This window comes from Aptenodytes patagonicus, chromosome 4, assembly GCF_965638725.1.
Source record: "Aptenodytes patagonicus chromosome 4, bAptPat1.pri.cur, whole genome shotgun sequence".
NCBI lineage: Eukaryota > Metazoa > Chordata > Aves > Sphenisciformes > Spheniscidae > Aptenodytes > Aptenodytes patagonicus.
In genome coordinates this window covers 31871104-31879311 of record NC_134952.1, presented here as the reverse complement: position 1 = coordinate 31879311, position 8208 = coordinate 31871104, and positions in this window count along the sequence as shown.

Here is an 8208-nt window from a genome sequence, read left to right as displayed (position 1 = left end):
AATATTCATTAAATGGTTAACATTGCATATATAGAAATCTAGAAAATAACTTGGTGCCAGGCTTATATTATTATGATTGCCATGTCAACCAGTATATCTTAGCTTTCTTGTTCTCCCTGCATCTTTTTTGGGGGGTTGTTTTTTTTTTTTTTTGCAATTTTTCACTTTCAAAGTGGAAGCATTTCACTTGCAATGAATCAGCCCTTTCCAGCCAAAATAAATATTCCAGCCAAAAAAAAAATTGCTTCCTTTCTGATTGTAAACATTTCCTCTATGGACCTTGTTTGTTTGATGCTTGTACCAGGTCTTGGACAATTGATCCCTCATCAACAAAAATTACTGCAGGCTTGAAAATAGTAGCAGCGCATTGAGACACTTTCCTAGGTCCTCGGTCCTCCTGGGTGGGCTGTGGAGTGACGCCTTCAGCTATTCACCATGGCTTCTGCTACCAGTTGTATCAGCAGATGATGCTCCGTGCTGTATTGTTCAAGATGTGAGTTAGTATTCACAGTCTCTGGCCCCTGGCTGGCAAACACCGCAGACAGCTTGCTCGGGGCCACACAAAATTCAGTAATGCTAGCCTTTTTGTCTCACTTAAAGAGGAGATTTCCCTACACTTCTAACCTGCAAAGCCATGCTCCTAAAATTTGAAATGTGAGGATATGCCACATGGTAGCCGGAGGTGCAGCGAGCACTGGCACCTTTCCACATGTGCTGCACTCACTCCTCCTAAGTGCAGGGTTTCTTAAAGTGTCATGGATCTGATAGTTGAGAAATGCCGTGCCACTACATGCGTTAAATCAGATACTGGTTTTGGAAAACTGGTAATTTTCCTCTGCAATTAACTGCAGTTGAAGCTACAGCGGCTTCTTTTTAAACCCTGCATAAGTTTGGCTAGCAAAATTGATGTGGCCTGAAATCTGACAGCCTAGGAGGATATATTTAATTTTTCTATCACTTCAAACCAAAGCAATTGCCCTAATCACATCAGCAAAATGTCTGTGCAGAATATGGATGATAATCTCATTTGATTTTACTTTAACCTGTCTCTAAATGCATACTTGTTCTTTGCAGAGTTCATTAAGATGAAAATTATCCCATCATTTTCCAAACAGAAGAAAATATTATTCTGAATGATAGTGTACTTCACCTTTCCTCTCTCTTGTCTGTAGATACGTAATGCAAAATTGTTGGTTCTTGCACCTTGTCAGTTCTCTGATTGGATTTAGTTATAATTCTGGATCTGATATTTGTGGTAAATACAGATCACGTGGTGGTAAATGCACATGCAAATTTAAGCAGTGTTTGACATCGACAATGCATGGGAACATCTAGGAAAAGATTTTTGTATTGCTTAGAAACCACTCTTGTTTCGTTTTTCTTTTTTTAACTTTTAAGTCTTCCACACATTAGTCAGGCAGCTGAGTGCACTTTTATTCCTAAAAAAAGAATCCCTGGAAAAGCACTATCAAATCCAGATGAGTGGCACTTGCCATGGTAAACAGCCACTCAACAGAGAGCATGATTAATGAAGAGTACGCTAGTCTGAAGGTTGGGAGCATGTTAAAGACCAAACTCATCATTGAACAGCTAGAGAGATGCACGAGGCCTTTTCCACCTCAATTTTCTTTTTGGAAGCCCTGGATGGTGATTACTTACTTGGTGAATAGATGTTTTCACTTTCAGTGAGTGAAAGGATGATGATACTCTGGTGTGCGCTCATGGGAAATCATTTACTTGTAGATGTACAGGACCATGGAGACATATGACGTGCACGTGAAGGGACATGATTCTGCAGATTATGGTCCCACTCCACCAAATACCATGGGGAAGTTATGGATGGCTGATCTTCAGACATCAGAGCCTGCCTATTCAAGTAAGACCAAATAAATCTGAATTAGTGCTTGCTACTTTTGCTACATTTAATGCTGAAATCCCACAGATGATTTTATAGGAACTTACATTCTTCATCTTTTTTTTTTTTGGCCTAATATTTTTATTGCTAAAATCAAAGTTGCTTCAACTTCATTCATCCTAGCAGAGCAATAGCAAAATGAAGACAGTATGGTGCTCAGAAATACCTCTTAGGGAAATGTTCCCAACTGTTCATGTATCTTTAAAAGTCATTTATCTGCTTTACACATTTTCTATACATTTATTGACTCTGCTGATTAATACTGTTGGGGGTCTGATTCTTATTGACCACATAAATCACTGACATCAAACTTGCATTGCTACATGTTTCCATTCAATATATCATTATGACAACTTGTGCTAAATTACCAAAAAAAAGTTTTGCAAACAATTCAAACGCTCTAATCTAACAAAAATATCGTCTTTTTTTTTTGGTTCTAGCTAACGAATGTGATCAGTATAACTTCCTGGAAAATAAAATAATTGCAGTATTTTCAACATTCCCACAGTTCAAAACAAGGCAGGCATTAGCAAATTAGCACATGACAATTTTAAAATACAAGTTTAATAGAAGTTTAAATACAGATTTTGTCTAGAGAGTTAGCTGTTAAATTAACAAGAAATTATTTATAATTTAAATTATTACTGAATTACTTCATGTTAATATTATAAAGGCTTTATGGACAGTAAAACAAAGGAGAAAGATGATTGACCATACATGTGCTTCTTACTGGTGATGGCTGGCAGCTGTGTATACATGTCACAAGGCGAGAGCAGACCACAACAAGTCTTATGAGGAACGGCTGAGGGAACTGGGGTTGTTTAGCCTGGAGAAGAGGAGGCTGAGGGGAGACCTTATCGCGCTCTACAACTCCCTGAAAGGAGGTTGTAGCGAGGTGGGTGTCGGTCTCTTCTCCCAAGTAACAAGCGATAGGAGAAGAGGAAATGGCCTCAAGTTGCGCCAGGGGAGGTTTAGATTGGACGTGAGGAAAAATTTCTTTACTGAAAGAGTGGTTAAACATTGGAAGAGGCTGCCCAGGGAAGTGGTGGAGTCCCCATCCCTGGAGGTATTTAAAAGACGTGTAGATGTGGCAATTAGGGACATGGTTTAGTGGTGGACTTGGCAGTGTTAGGTTTACAGTTGGACTTGATGATTTTAAAGGTCTTTTCCAACCTAAATGATTCTATGAGTCTATGATTCTATGTGTCAGATCCTGTGTTTCTCTGAACTTGCAGCATGGCAGAAATACAAGGTAGAGCTTGAATAGCAGTTTTTTTTTCCTGAAAAGTCACTTTAATTCTTTTTTCCATTAAGAACAATTCCATTTACTTGCCTCAGCAGTTCACCCAGATTGGAAGGTTATCCAGCTCACCTGTGGGTTCAAGCCCTGGTGCTTATGCCCTCCATGGAAGTTGTAAGATGCGATGCGTATGTTGAGCGGTGCTGACATCTGCATGGTTAGTATATGGAACAAAAATAATTAATGTGGCATCAGACACAGACTGAACAGCAGAGGGCAAAGGGGTTAATTATCTGCTGGCTGTCATTCTCCGAGACACAGTGGGTCAGTGTGTGCTAGTGGTTCCTAGGGATTCACTGAAAGAATAAGCAGGAAGCTGATTTCTGAAACCGGCAATTCCCGGCACAGTACTACTATTTTAACCCTCCCACCCTTGCAGCTGAAAGAGGTTGCAGAGTGGACTAAGAGGTTGCTGGCTGGCTGGCCTGACCTCTTGCTCTCAGTCCAGAAGTGTCCATGTGAATCTGTCGGGAGGCTTGCACAGCCCAGCAACCATAAACCAGGCGTGAATCGTGACTTCTGGATTCCTGTTGTACCAGTCTACATATCTTTTTGTACCCTCAAGGCTCCTTTTTCCTCCTCTGCACTGTGGATAAATAACTGCTCATCCAATTAATGTGGGAAGGGAAATTAGGAGCCATCCTACTTCAAAACAACACTTTCTTTGTTTCCACTCCATCTAGCATTAGCTCAGCCTACCTCTGTAGGGAGCCATAATGCCTTCCTAACTACAACGCTTACTTAAAGTACCTTGCAGCACTGGTTTAACATCTCAGATGTTCCACGTGCAGTTTGAGATTTCTGTAATGCCATGTACTGGATTTCTGAGTTATTTGCTACTTGGCAGGTAAAAATTATTCTGCAATTATATCCTCTTTACTCTTTTGTACTGTCAGACATGAAACATCATTTAAGTGTATTGTAGCCTCTGTCTTCACTGACTCTGGCATCCTCAGACTGTATCCTTAGGTTCAGAGTCTGTATGTTATGACTTATTTCAGTACTGTGGGAGTCTGCTTCAGGCAATTGCTGGGCTATCCTGCCAGAGCAAATTGTCACCGTAACTGGGGGTAAATCAGACTTGCTGAGGTCAGCAACATTTGAGGTGGATCGGAATTTGACTAGAAGTAGTTTGCTGAAGTTACTGTAAATGAACCCATGGAAGCGTAGAAGTTGTAAACTGTGATGTGTATGTATGAACTACAGGTAAAATAGTGGATTTTGTCCCAGAATATCTGTGCTATGTGAAAATGCTCATAAAATATCAGTAACTGGAAACAGAAGCAATTTCTTCTGATGTAAGAAGTGAGTATTTCTAAAAAAAAAAAGACTTGTGTGGTTTTCTGGGAGAACACAAAGAAAACTGAAGAGGCTTGGAGTTTGATGTTACTAATACTAGCAGTCCCAATAATAATACAATGAAAATGGAAATCATAACAAAATGCATGTAAAGGTTGCCATTTGTGAGGAAATATTTTTAGAGCTGGCGAGCTCTACCAAGCCATCCTGCATCTTGCAGGTCAGGCAGGAGACCTTGCAATAGATGATCCGAAATCCTTCTGCACTTGAGCCTGGGAACAAAGGCAGAACAAGAACATACCCACTAGTGTTTGCACACTGGTCTGGACTGTCATGGAGCGACCAAGTGGGACTTGTTAAGGCCTTGTAATAAATGGATGCCAGACTCAGTAGAGAGTTGGCCTTTGAGGTGCGTGCTTTAGCCGTCTTTTTTCCTTGAGTACAGACACTGACTTTTCTTGTTCTAGGTGGAAAAATGCTTTGATTTGTTTTGTTTGTGCACCTTGGCTGTATTAAGCACCAGAAACTTCACATTGAAAGATGTGAGAGCTAACCAAGGAGTTTATGCACCACTCTGCAGAGATGCCCTTTTCCTTCTCATATTGAGCCTACGGTCAGCCCACTCCAGCTCTCATCTGTCTTAATACCATGGATTAGGCTTTAAGAATTATCAGGAGTGAAGAAAAAAGGATTTAATAAACTTACAAAGATTTTCAAAACCTTTAGGACAAGGACAGGAATCCTTGTTCCCCACAGTTGTGGCAATCCTGAAACTGGAGGGAATATTCACTTGTCTGCTGTAAACCAAGAACCTGCAAAAGGAAAGTCTGTGAAGCAGGTCATGGTTCCTACAGGCTGCTTTCCCTTAGGCTGCTCCACGGGATTGATCACCGCAGAGACAACTGACACATAATTCAAGAAGAGGTCAGAGGTGATTTAAAAAAAAAAAAAACACAACAAAACACGAACAGTTCCCACATGTCATGTAATTGTCATGTAGCCCAAGAGCTGTGCGGTATAATTGGCTTGAAGAATGACAGAACAAGGCACTGAACAACCATCTTCTGACGGCTACAGCACTGGGCTTCTGGCATACTGCCCTGAAACCCAACAGAGCCCAGAGCTCCTTGTAGGTAGTCCTGAAATGCAGTCGAGTGGTATTGGCTCATTTGTGAGCAAAGCCTTGTCCTGCTTTCCCCTTTGTTTGCTGAAATGTGTAACATGTGCACGTGGGACTTGTTCTGTATGTTCAAGCAAATGCGTCTTTCCAATGTTTGGTGGCTTCTTGCACTTCTTGTAGTTCGCCTGCAGTCTGTAGGTTAAGGTTGTGTTTGCAAGTTTGGCTTTAAGTAAGGACAATGCATCTTCCAGCTCAGGGTGGGAGAGGTATCTGGTCCATCACGGTGAATGTGAGCACCTGCCTTAGACCAGTCATGGAGGAGAGCTGAGTCCTTCACTGCAGCTGTCCAAACTCTGCCCCAAGCCATGGTCGATAGAAGTACTGATTTGCTAAGGAATGGTATAGCAATCATAGCTCTGAAAATTGTATTTGTCTTCTAAAAGAGTCTTGGAAAACCTATCTATTCGTTTAATTTGCTGCAGCATATTTTTTGTCTCTCTCAGGATGCAGTACTGCAGATTCAAAAAGTTAAGGTACTGGATAAATGAAATTGTTTATCTTCCTGTTCATGTACTGCCAGTCACAGTTTGAACTAAGTTTTGATTTTGGGGGAGATTTCTGTCCTTATTTACACCACCATTTCTGCTAAGGCCAGAGGTGCCTGTTTCTAAACACATTATATCTGGGAAGGATGTAATGAAACAGGTTAAATTTGCAGGAGGAGAAAAGAACAAAAGTCAAATAAGTGCTCAAATACATAAATTGGAAGGATTTGATACAGCACTATTTAGTCTCAGGTAGAGATTTTCAGGATGACATTTTTATTTTAATTATGCTTCAAAGGACAATCAAATATGCTGGTTTTTTAGATTTGAAGGACATGGGGAAGGTGGAAATGCAATGAATCGAAGGAATCCCCTCTTCTTCCAAAAGAGAAAATCAGAGCTTTGTATTAAAATCTGTTGTCATAGAAATGAAGTAGTACTGTAATTAGAATTTGTTGTATAATCTAGATACACAAGAAATCTGTGCATACTCCTATTTTATTGACCATTTATGCTATTTTCATGGACTATATATGTTTGTGTGTGGTTTTTTGTTTGCTTTACTGTCTTCTTTGAGCAAACCATCTGCAGCTTGTTTTTCCTATTGTCAGCAGCTTGAATTGGACTATAAAATTCCCAAACTTGGCAGTTGTCTATACATATATATTCAATGCAATACATAGATTATGTTTATAGTAAGGTGAAAATATATCCTCATAAATCATCAGTAAAGAAGCTGTGTAGGGTTCTTCTAATACGTTTTGCATAAGCTGTTATTTTATAAAACTTGTATGTATGGTCCCTACACACTGCCCAAATACCATATGCATGCCTTTTTGAAAATAATCTTAATTTTTCAGATCTAGTGAACTCCTGTGGGTGCATGTATATGAAATACAATTTATGCTAAACCAAGATATAGTTAATAGACCATCATATTTAACTTAAAGCATGGCATGCTTAAACCTGAATAGCCTCTTCTCAGAACTAAAGACAACAGATTTTTTTTCAGTTATTAATTTTAAGCTAACACGTGATTTGGAAGCATGTGCTGACATAATGTTTGCAGCTTGCCTGCACAATTACAGCCTTTCTATAATGCACTCTTAAACAACAATGGCCTCAAGTGCTATGGCTTGAGTCTCAAAGGCATGTACATAAAGATCCTTCCTGGGCTAGGAAGGTACATGCAACTTCCAGTTTTCTAATATCCTCAGAAAGAGTGAGATAAATTGCTACCCCGGAGACAGGAATCATGTGAAACCAAGGCTTTTTTATGAGAGGCAGGACAGACCCTGGAAGAGAAAAATTCAATTTTCTTCACTGTGAATCAGTCTCTAAAGGCGATTACCCCTTGAGGAAGGTGAGTGAACCCCTTAACAATGTGTTGCCATTAACAGCTACTTTATTGTCATCTCTTATGTCATGAAATGAGGACTACAGAGGCTGGAAATGCAGATTCCCTTCCCTCATGATTCCCACTCAAAGAATATTGAGCTGCGGTTTCAGGTTTTCTAGGCAAATCTACTGTAAGAGCCAGGGCAAGAGAAAAGTTACATTCAAGATCCATTAACGTGCCCCCAAAGATAACGGTACCACTGAAAAAGAGAGAACTAAATAAAGCCAAATAATTTTTTTTCCGATGAGGCCTTTAAAGAGGCACTTGAAGAAATAGAGTCTGATTCTTTTACAATGTGCCTCTAGAAGTAGAAGGTGTAATTCAGAAAATTAGTCTTACTAGTAAAATATCCTACAGGATCATGCCTGGAATAACAATCAGGAGAGACTGATTGATTAGTTCTATAGCTACTATACTTGCTATGGATATGTAAGGTCCACAGGTGTCTATAGAGAAGACGACCCTAGAGAAAACTATATTAACATATCCAGCCCGCCTGATGTGGTGTATTTGTGTCTTGTGTGCATGTGTGTTTTGGGAAGACATGAGATGTCTCTTTTGTTAGTGTTGCTGTTGGAGTTGTTTCACTGCCTGCTTCTGTCACACTACATCCTCCTGTAGTCATCCTCC